Below are 10,371 nucleotides of genomic sequence, written 5' to 3'. Positions count from 1 at the left end.
AATGCAATCACTGTTACCAATATTCGAATGGATTCTGCATTTTGTGCCTTCCTCAGAAAAGCCACCTCTACTCCAACGTTTTTAAACATTTTCTTATATTTTCTTTTATTGCTTAATTTTTTTTCTTTCGCAGTAGAAGCCCACATTATTTTTCCAGATGGCTAGCTAGCCTCAAATTATTTATTGAGTGATGATTCTTTCTCCTAATGAACTAAAATGTCAACTTTATTATATATGAGTTGCAGAAATGCCTATGTACCTTGGTTACCAGATTTGTAAAATGAGCGTAATAACTTAGTGTTGTTGTAAGGGCTAATGAGATAATTACAAGTATGTAGAACAGTGCCTGGCACAGAGTAGGTGCTCAATAAACGCTAACATCATTCCTGATACGTCCTCCAGAGGTTTGTGGTCTATTTCTGGACCTCATATTCTGTTCATTTGGTCAGTATATCAACTTTTTTTTTTTTTTTTTTTTGAGAGACAGAGAGAAACAGAGCATGAGTGGGGGAGGAGCAGAGAGAGAGGGAGACACAGAATCCAAAGCAGGCTCCAGGGTCTGAGCTGTCAGCACAGAGCCCGATGTGGGGCTCGAACCCATGAACCGTGAGATCGTGACCTGAGCCAAAATCAGTCGCTTAACCGACTGAGCCACCCAGGTGCCCGTCTCCTGTGTTTTAAAAGCATACAATCAGATATGATTGATAAATGATGACAATTTTGCATCCTCTTTTCAATGCCCCACCTCTTAATTCTTCCTCTTATTTACTTGCATCGGCTAGGAGGTCAATAACAATGTTGAACAGGAGTCCTAACACTGGGTGTATGTGGGACCTATCGCTACAATAATGCTCCATAGCAGATGGCTCAAAGCTCTGTGGTTGAAAACAATCATTTTCCTTGTTCATGTGTCTGCAGGTCAGCTGCAGGTGGGCAGATCCAGGTTGGGCTTGACTGGCCCCAGGTCCGCTCCACCTGTCTCTCATCCTCCCTGACCAGCTAGCCAAGGGTTGCGCCCTCTCCTATAGTGGTGATGGAAACCCAAGTGTGGTCTGTAGAAACACACGGTGATTCTTAAGTCCGTGCACGGAACTGGCACACCATCATTTCCTCCCACTCTCCACCAGCCGAAACAGATCCCACAGTCAAGCTAAACTGCGACGGGGTGGGAAAGATGCCCTGTCTTTAGGAGTAGAAACTGCAAAAATCACATGGTAAATGACATGAGCCCAGGGAGGGGTGAAGGCTTGCACAATGCTGTGAATTGCAACGTCATTCTTTTGCTTGTTCTCGATTCTTACGGGAAGGAGTCCAGCCTCTTGCCATCCGAAACGACCGAGTTTTGGCTTGACCTATGAGAGGTATCTATATATTAATTCATATTAAGGAAATTCTGTGGGTCCTATCTTATTAAGAGTCTTAAATCAAGAATCAAAGCTGCATGTTCACCAACTACTTTCTAGTATATAATGAAGAATTCTAAAGTCTTCTATTGGTATTTTGATGTACAAATTACATTAATTGATTTCTTCATAGAGAACCATCCTTGCCTTACTGGAATAAACCCCACATGGGTGGTAGCATATTATCCTTTAAAAATACGTCTGTCTTCTACTTGCCAGTCTCTTATTTAGAATTTTGCACTTACATAGTCTTGCAGAGGGGACTGTAGGTTTGCTGTTACCGTTCTTTCTTTTTGGGATTTTGCTTTCGCCGTTACGCTGGATTCTTAGATTCATTTTCAAGTCCTCCTCCCCCTTCCCTGCCAGGTGCAAGAGCCGTTTGAATGGCACTGCGGTGATATACTTCTTGGCATTGTGATAGATTTTACCTGGGACACTGGGTCTGGTACCTGAGTGGATAATGTCCCTTGGACACCATTCTCAGTTTCCCGCCTGGTAATCGGACTGTTTCGATTTCCTATCTTTTCTGAGGTGAACTTGCATCATTTATGTTTCTAGAAAATCACCCGTTTTGTCCATGTGTTCAAATTTATTTTCAAAACATCGGACTGAGTAATCTGTTAGAATTCTTTTAATGTCTCCTGTGTGTGGTTATTTCTTCATCCTCATTTCTAATTATGAGTTTTTGTGTGTTGTTTCTTGATTGGGTTAGCTAGTGGTTTATCTACTTTATTTTTTGCCCAACCCCATACAAATGTGTTTCCATCAAAAGCCACTGCCCCTTGCCTCCCATTCACCTCCCCTCCTTCTAAAGGCTGATCCCACCACCTCTCCCTCAGGGCTCCCCTCCCCTCCTTCTCCAGAAAGGTGCCCCGTGTCCCATCCTCCCTGTGCCCTGTTTTTTTCTACCCCCCTCTGCTCATTTGTGTCTTTACTAACAGCTTGTACTCATTCTCCAGTTTCTTCCACCTTGAAGTCTCCTAGCTCAAGATCCCCCCACTCCCAGCATATGAGTGATGTCTTTATTTTCTAAGGCTTCCTGGGAATGCGTTCCTCGTGTCCAGACCACAGGATTGCTCTTCAGGGACCACAAGGCGCTCTCACCTTGACGACGCACTTGAAGTGCTCTCGTCGAGGCCCTTTGTGACCTTCCTCAGAGCCAAAGCAATGGGCACTCACCTCTGCTTACCTCTCCTGACTGCTTGTGACTTTGGCCCGTCTTTCTGGCACCCTCTCTCCCCTGCTGCCTCCTGTTTCTCCGACCATTTCTTCCCATTGAACTTCGCAAATATCTCTTCTTCTGCTTACCTAATACTCGTCAATTTTATGCAAGGTTCTTGGTGACCTCAGCACCCATGTGGCGTAAGTGACCCCTCATATGCTGAGGAGTCCTCATACTCCCTGCAGCTCAGGGCAGACCTCCATTCCTGCTTTCTAGGCGTGTTCTCTTGGGTGTCCCACAGGAATTTCAGTTCTGGATGCTATCAGTCTCTGTTCATCCCTTGAAATTTGAAATGTCCCACTCCGTGGTCTCCTGGTCACCCTGCCCTAAGAGAGCCCCTTCCAATATATCCTCTCCAGGGCATGTTCTAAACCACAGGCATGCCATTTCGTTCTTCTGCTTAACACCTTTAACGGCTTCCTGTGGCTTTTAGGGTCAAGGTCAGCTATCTTGTCTTTTTTCGTGTGACCCTCACGCTCTGGACCTTGCCAGCCTCCCACACACCACCTCTGGTCCTGCCCGTGCACATCTTTGCTCTAGTCACCAAATGACTTGGGTTTCCTTGAACACGTTACCATGTTCCATGTCTCTGGAGATTTGCTGTGTTGCTTGTATCTCTTGGACTCGCTTTCTTGCCTTTCCTTCCTGCTTCCTGAAAAGTTGGCTTAACATTTACCCACTTTGGGAAGTCATTCCTGACCCCCACCCTGGTCTGGTTTTGCTCATTCGCGGGAGGCCTCCTATCCCCAACCCAAGCTCTCCTTCTCTTGCTGTATCCGGATGGCCACCCCTCTTTCGCCTTCCAGAAGGAAGTCAACTTCAGAGAGGGAGTGGGTCCGAGCCATAGAAAAATAGGAGAGACAAAAGGGCTCTGGAGTTGGGACAGACCTAGAGGCATGATCCCAGGTTTCTCCGCGCCCACTCCTCATTTGTAAGGCAGGGGACAAAAGGAATGACCACCACGGGTTGTTGCTAGGATGGAACGAGGTAATAGACCTGAAAGTCCCTTCCACACGGAAGTTAGATTTTTTGAAATGCATTTGTTTCTTTTCCTTTCCCCAGTGTTTTCATGGCATGGGGGCAGCAGAGGATTTCTTCAAACGTAGCCTGGACCAAAGCCCCGATGGGAATTAAGGTGCTGGGAAACAACGACCACACCAAGTACCGGCAGAGATGAGGAGGAGCTAAGTTCTTACACACTTCGGGAATACTCTCTGGGGGCGTCAGATGGTACAACCGCCTTGGAAAACAGTCCGGCAGCTTAACCAAGATGGGAACATACACGTGTCATGTGACCCAGCCTGTCCAATCCTAGGTATTTCCCCAAGAGAAAAGGAAGTGTGTGTCCACACACAGACTTGTGCACAAGTGTTCTTAGCAGCTATTTTTGTAATTAACCAACACTCACATGCCCATCGATCGGTGAAGCGTTGTTGTATGGCATAGCCATACAATATACTGCTCATCGATAAAAAGGAATGAATGACTGATATTCGCAAAAACGCTGGTGCATCTCCAAAGAATTCTGCGGAGCCAAAGAAACCAGACGAAAGAGGACGTGCTCAGTGTGACCCAGTTGTAGACAAGGAAAGCTGATCTGCAGTGACAGAAAGCACATCAGTGCTTTCCTAGGGACAGAGTCAAGGGACAGGAGGGAGGAATTGAAAAGGGGTGCAGGAAAACTTCGGGCATGATGGGTACGTTTGCTGTCTTGATTGTGGTAATGGCTTCATGAGTTAAACGTACGTCAAAGCTTATCAAATCACACACCTTAAATACAGCATATAGTTTATTGTATGTCAATGAAACCTCAATAAAGCATTTAAAGGAAAAGAAGTCACTGATAAGACAAACTTGGCTGCCTGCCTGTCCGATATTTGTTCTCCCTTTCTTTAGCTTAATGGAACCCCACTTTGGTTTGGGGTGGCAGTGTAAATGGATCGTAGTCTATGCCACTCGGAATAATCCCATTACCCGCCCCCCTCTCTCTCTGCCTTTCGCAGCTGGGAGAGGCCATGTGACCTAAGTCCAAAGAGACCTAAGCTAAAGTCTGCTGGTGATGGTTCTGAGAAAGCTTTGGCTGTCTTAATAAAAAGGGGCGAAAATGGCTGGCTGAGCCCCTTCCCCTCTGCCTTCTTCCTGTTTGGAATGAGAACATGATGCCTGGAGCTGCGGCAGCTATCTTGTCACCTTGAGGGAAAAGTCAGGGGAATTTTAAAGATGCTGGCTCTGATTTCATGGAGACTTTAAGTAGCCACCTTCCTCCGTGTATTTGTTTTTGTTTTTGTTTTTTTGTGTGTGCAAGGAGATGTTTCCTATTTGTGTGTTGAAACCATTGCACATGGGTTTTCTGTTCCTTGCCACCAAACACATTCCCACTATTCCAACTGGGTTGGCAATTCAGATATCTACTGCAGATAACAAACCACTCTGAAACCTAGAACATAAGACACAAAACCACACCCATTGCATTATGTTCATGATCTTTTGGGTCAGGAATCCTGCCCAGGCACAGCAGAAGTTCCTCGTCTCTTCTCCATGTCTGGGGCTTCGGCAGGCAACGGCCGTGACAAGTTGACGGTGAAGCCAGCTGTCCAGGGCCTCTGTGAAGTGCCCTGGGGTTAGACCGTCCGAGATGGCTCCTTTGATGATACGTCTGTGCTTAAGCTGTGCCAGCTCTGCCTGGCGTTATCCCCTCCCCACGAGACCTCCTCACGTGGCTGGCGGGGGCTACCTCGCAGCATGGCCGTCTCACGGTAGCCAGACTCCTTACATGCTGGCCGGCATCCCTCTGAACAAGTGTACCAAGCAGGAAGTGGAAAGTTCCAGTTGTTTTGAAGTTTTGACCTGGCAGAGCTTCACTTCCACTTGATTCCGTTGGTCACAGAGGCCACAGGCCACGTAGACTCAAGGAGAGAGTAGAGGAATTCGGTCTCCCTTTAGGGTGGTGACGTGCACAACAATGGGCCGCCATCTTGAGGACGAGACGAGCAGCAGTTGCACGGCAGGCACCTAGTTCAAGGTCCAGCTCTGGCTTGGATTCCCTCTGATTTGTACGCAGGCTGCCCTCTCGGAACCTCGGGGCAATGTCTAACTTGCTGTCTAAGTTCACCACATGAAGCCTTTCAATCGGCCTCTGGCTTTGGCCTTGTTGAACGTCCTGCAAGTTTCTCAACACCCCAATGTTGCTCTTGATGCCCGAAATTCCTCTCGACCCCTTCCCGCAGCCTCTCCTCGGCCAACTCCTACTTGTCCTTAAGGACTTAGCCCTCGTGCCCCTCCTTGTAGAAGCTTTCCTGATGAGTCCCATCTTGATTAGGTTCTCCACCCGTGGGCTCTTAGCCCAGCCCGGCCGTCTCTCCTGCCCCTCAGCCCCCCCGCCTGCTTGCTAGTCTGGCTAGCCCACCAGAAGGTGAGAGCCAGCGAGCTTTGAAGGCTCAGGCCTGTCGTCTTCATTTGAGCCCCCACCCCACCCCCAGCCCACCCAGTTCCCAGCGCGGTGCCGGGCAGCGTCGGCAGGCGGGCGGTGTTTGTGGAAGGGAGAGAGGAAGGCAGTAGTCACACACCCACCACACAACAAACATACCGGGGGATTCTCACAGGGATTTTCCCTGTCGGTGTACTCTCTGCTCCCAGCTCCCCTGGGAGCAGCTGAAATCCAGGGCTGTAATTCTCACACCAGAGTTCTATTGAAATATGCAATGGCCAGAGAACAGCGTTTGTTCAGCATTTGGCTCAGGAGCTGTCAGCACCCCTCCTCACAGGGTACCGCATCCCCGATGCCGCATTCGTCAGACCCGGCTCACAGCACAGGCCTGGCTGCCGCAGCAGCCTTTCCGATGGACCCCTGGGGCAGATGCTTTTCCTGGCCTTCCATTAAATCCAGGACATATTTTTAAAACGCCTATTTTGCGCCCAGCTCTCTGCCGGGTGGTGAGGGACGACGGAAAACCTGATAGCGGGGCAAAGGCGTGGACGGTGGGGGGAGAGAGTGAGGGGGCTGGAGGGTGGGGGGGCGAGGGTGGGGGAGGGAGATGGGGTGCAGCACGTGGTCAGCACGGGACCCGGTCCCGGACCTTCTGCTCCCACTCATCTCCCGCTAATCCTCAGTGCCTGGGCCTTCGTGGCTGTTTCCCTGCATCTTTTCTGATGGGTGGATCCCCAGGCCTCACGGATCATTCAGTATTACGAATACTGGCCTTCCCTTCCAGCCACAGAAGGAACTTTGGACTTCAGCCTGAGAGGAATGGAGAAACATCAAATGGTTCTTTGCAAGGAGAAAAAGGATCAGATTTGGGTCGAGAAAGCCGATGCCGGCTCGGGATGGAGAATGGGCCGGAGGAGGCGTGAAGGAGGCAGGGAGACCTCGGGGCCGGGGGCCTGTGCCAGGCTTCCTGAGGACCGATGTTGGCAGCCCGCTGCACCCTGGGGCTGCGGGGTTGCAGAGAAATGGGACAGATTCAGAGGGTGTCTGGGTTGTGGACTTCCCATTCGTGGTGGGTAGTGAGCGCAGGGAGAGGGAAGCATCGAGGCCGGCACTGGAGGGGGGGGGGTTGGGGCACTGGCCCCCCAGACAAAAGACACACTTCGGTGATGACGGTGGGGTCCGTTCTGACACTTCCCCTGATGATCTCCTTTCTTGCTTTTTCTGAAATCCGTAGCTACCAAACACATGATTTCCTCGGTACTGGGGAAGGTAAGGGGAAACCTTTCCAGTGTCTGTGTTACGATACAGGAAGGCCAGGGCCATTTGTGAGCACAGAACCTACATGTCCTTTGCACCGTGACTCCCACGCACCTGCTAGGTCACTCGCAGGGACTGGGTTAGGCAGCATGGGTACTCCCCGTTAGTAAACTCCCCTGGGGGTTTCACACTGTATGATTATTTGGAGACAGATAAATAGAGAGGGGGCCTGAAATCACAGAAGAGACAGTTTCCATACCTGGGGGAGGGGAAGAAGGCTTTACAGAGGTCTTGAGGTATGCGTAAGAGTTCGCCAAGGAGGCAGGGGGATGGAGAGCCCTGGGGACAGATGGCAAAGCCGGCACAAAGGCATAACGTGGGGACTAGAGAACCTGGAAAGGGTGGGGCAGGAATGGCCGGAGATGACGTCGGAAGACCGGCTAGGGTAACGTCATAAACGGCCACGCTCCAGAGGTTGAACTTTACCTTGCAGTATAGTGATGACCGATAGAGTGCCTTCTGGACACCGCCGCCATCTGACCGGTGGTGGTCGCCTGAACCGCGTGTCAAGAAGGATCCCGAGGTGGAGTCCGCAGGGAGCGACGCGATCGCTAGCGATGGGAGGCGGGAGTAGAGCCGGCAGTCCGGGCGCCGGGGATGTGCCCTCTTCCGCGAAAGAGCCACAGAAGGAAGGTGGAGTGTGGGACTTGGGGGGCTCAAGAAAGCGCGTTGGAGAGGATTAGCGCGAGGCTCCAGGGAGCACGAGTCGCTGGGAGGCCAGACTCGGGCCATGTTGCCAGTGAGCCGGTAGCGAGTTTAAATGCATCCGAGGAAGGAAGCAGCTATCAGGTGTCTACAGGGCTCAGGGTAGACCTTCTCGCAGCCGCTTCCGTAATGAGGGTGTGCGGGAAGAGGAAAGAACTTCGGGGCCAACGCTGTCCGTGTCCCTTCTCCCCTCAAGCGAAAACACCCAGGGCGAGAGAAGCCACACGCACCCACAGACACGCGCGCGCACACACAGCCGCGACCCCACCCTTCCCTGCTCCCCGTGAAGTCAGCGCATAATTACCGGAAAGCATTTCTGCCTGAATTTTAGATGAGCGCTTTGACAAAATATAATATTGGAAACAATCTTTATCAAACATTCATGTGTCGTGTGAGAGATAAAGCCCGGAATCCATAATTCATACGGCGTGTGTATTTCCAAGTGTGCATGAGAGGCTGAATTTCAATGAGGCAGCCCGAACAATATTTTCTGCCAGACGCAGGCTTTCATCATTTACATTATTCACTAGGTTTTCCAGAACAGTAAATCTTAAATATATATTTGTGTTGGGAAGAGCTTGTGTGCGTGTCTGTGTACACACAGAGGGACGTGCACCCTTTCGGGCACAGATTTGGCGGACGCACGTTCCAGCTGGAGGGGCACGCGGTGACAGCCGGGAGGCTTGGCGCCGCAAAGGCGCAGGGTTCCTTCTGGAGGACGGCCCACGTCCCCATGGACTCCACGGCTCGCTGCACAGGCATCAAATCCACCCACCCTGTTGTTGCCCTCTTCCGACCCAGCCAGCGTCTCACTTGGAACCCCTAAAAGAAAGTAAGGCTCAGATGAGGGCCGTTGCCCCAGATGCTTAAGAGCAGGGCTACTCAGGATTTATTTGCCATGCTCTTCAGGAAGTAATTGTCCCGGAGTCTCCAAAGGTCAAGATCGGAATGAAGTGCTCGTGAAGATTGTTGGATTTTGTCTTACTCTGGTGCTCAAATCTTTTCCGCAACAGCCTCCCTAGTTGGTGGAATAGTTTCTGCTTGCATACCTTAGAGACGGGGAGCTCACTACTCCCAGAGTTTGCCCCACCCTCGCTGCTGAGAGTCAGGACCGCCCAAGGGTCTTCCCTCGATTGAGGCAAAATTTGTCTTACGATTGTCACCCGCTGTTGACGAAGCCCCACAGAGCGAGCGCAGGGAAGCCGTTCAGAGCTCTGAACACGACCTCACATCCCTGAAACCTTCTCTGCCCAGATCTTTGTCCCTTTAGCGTTCCCTCACCCGGCTTGCGTGGTGGGTCCAGACGTGCAACGCCCAAACCCTCCTTTATAAAGCACCAAGGAGCTCATTCTCGTGAAGCCGAGGTTGCTGCCTGCTGCTGGCTTGCAGCTGAGTCCCTCCTCAGGCATTGCCCTGGGCAGAAGGGACTGGCCTGCCCCAGGTTGTGCCCTCGCCAGGGACAGCCACGGCCAATGACTAGGAGATGAATCTCTGAAAAGTCATTTCCGGTTCTAGAACCCCCATGTAGTGGGCTAAGGGTCTGCTCCACTGTCATAGTCCGTGGGTTTCCCTGGTTACATAGAAAGAGAGTCACTTCTCCAGCAGCCGGAGACAGGAGAGCGCTGAGGTTCTGGACCCTAAGTGGAGCCCAGACAAGAGGCCATTCTGACCTCTCACCTTGAGTCAGTTGGCTATGCCAAGGTCATGGCCCTGCATGGGACCTTCAGACTTGTGATGGGAGTATCTGGGTCAATAACTTGAGAACTTTGAACCCCAGACCTGCTGAGCCCCCGGCCTGCCGAAGTGGCCCTCTCCCTGACCTTGAAGTCTAGCGCTCCCCACCCCTTGCTTACGGATGATGCGGAGGCCTCCACCTCCCATGGCATCTGCCCGCTCAGGACCTACCTCCGTCCCCCTCTGGGACACTGGACCGACACTGGGGCTGAGTCACTACACAAACCGGCCAGCGAAGTAGGGGCCTTCTCAAGGAGGAAAGGAGGGACAGGACCCACCACACACGCTGGCAGGGCCCAGGGGCGCATGCACGAGAAATTGGGGGTGCTGAATGGGGGGTGGAAGGCAGTAGCTATCAGTATGGGGGCAACTCCCTTGGTGTAGGATTTCACACCCTGACAAGGACCTTGGAAGCCGATGTTAACGTGCTGCTCATGTGGTTCTTCGAAGCTTGGAAGAAGATATGGCCCACGCTATGTAAGGTAGAAATGTCATAGTTGCAATGGCACATGGCAGGAGAGGGGGTCCGCAAGTCGGAGGAGGAAGCATGCTAGAGTGGCTAT

The sequence above is a fragment of the Leopardus geoffroyi genome, chromosome D2, assembly GCF_018350155.1.
Source record: "Leopardus geoffroyi isolate Oge1 chromosome D2, O.geoffroyi_Oge1_pat1.0, whole genome shotgun sequence".
Classification (NCBI taxonomy): Eukaryota; Metazoa; Chordata; class Mammalia; order Carnivora; family Felidae; genus Leopardus; species Leopardus geoffroyi.
This window is presented reverse-complemented; position numbering follows the sequence as displayed.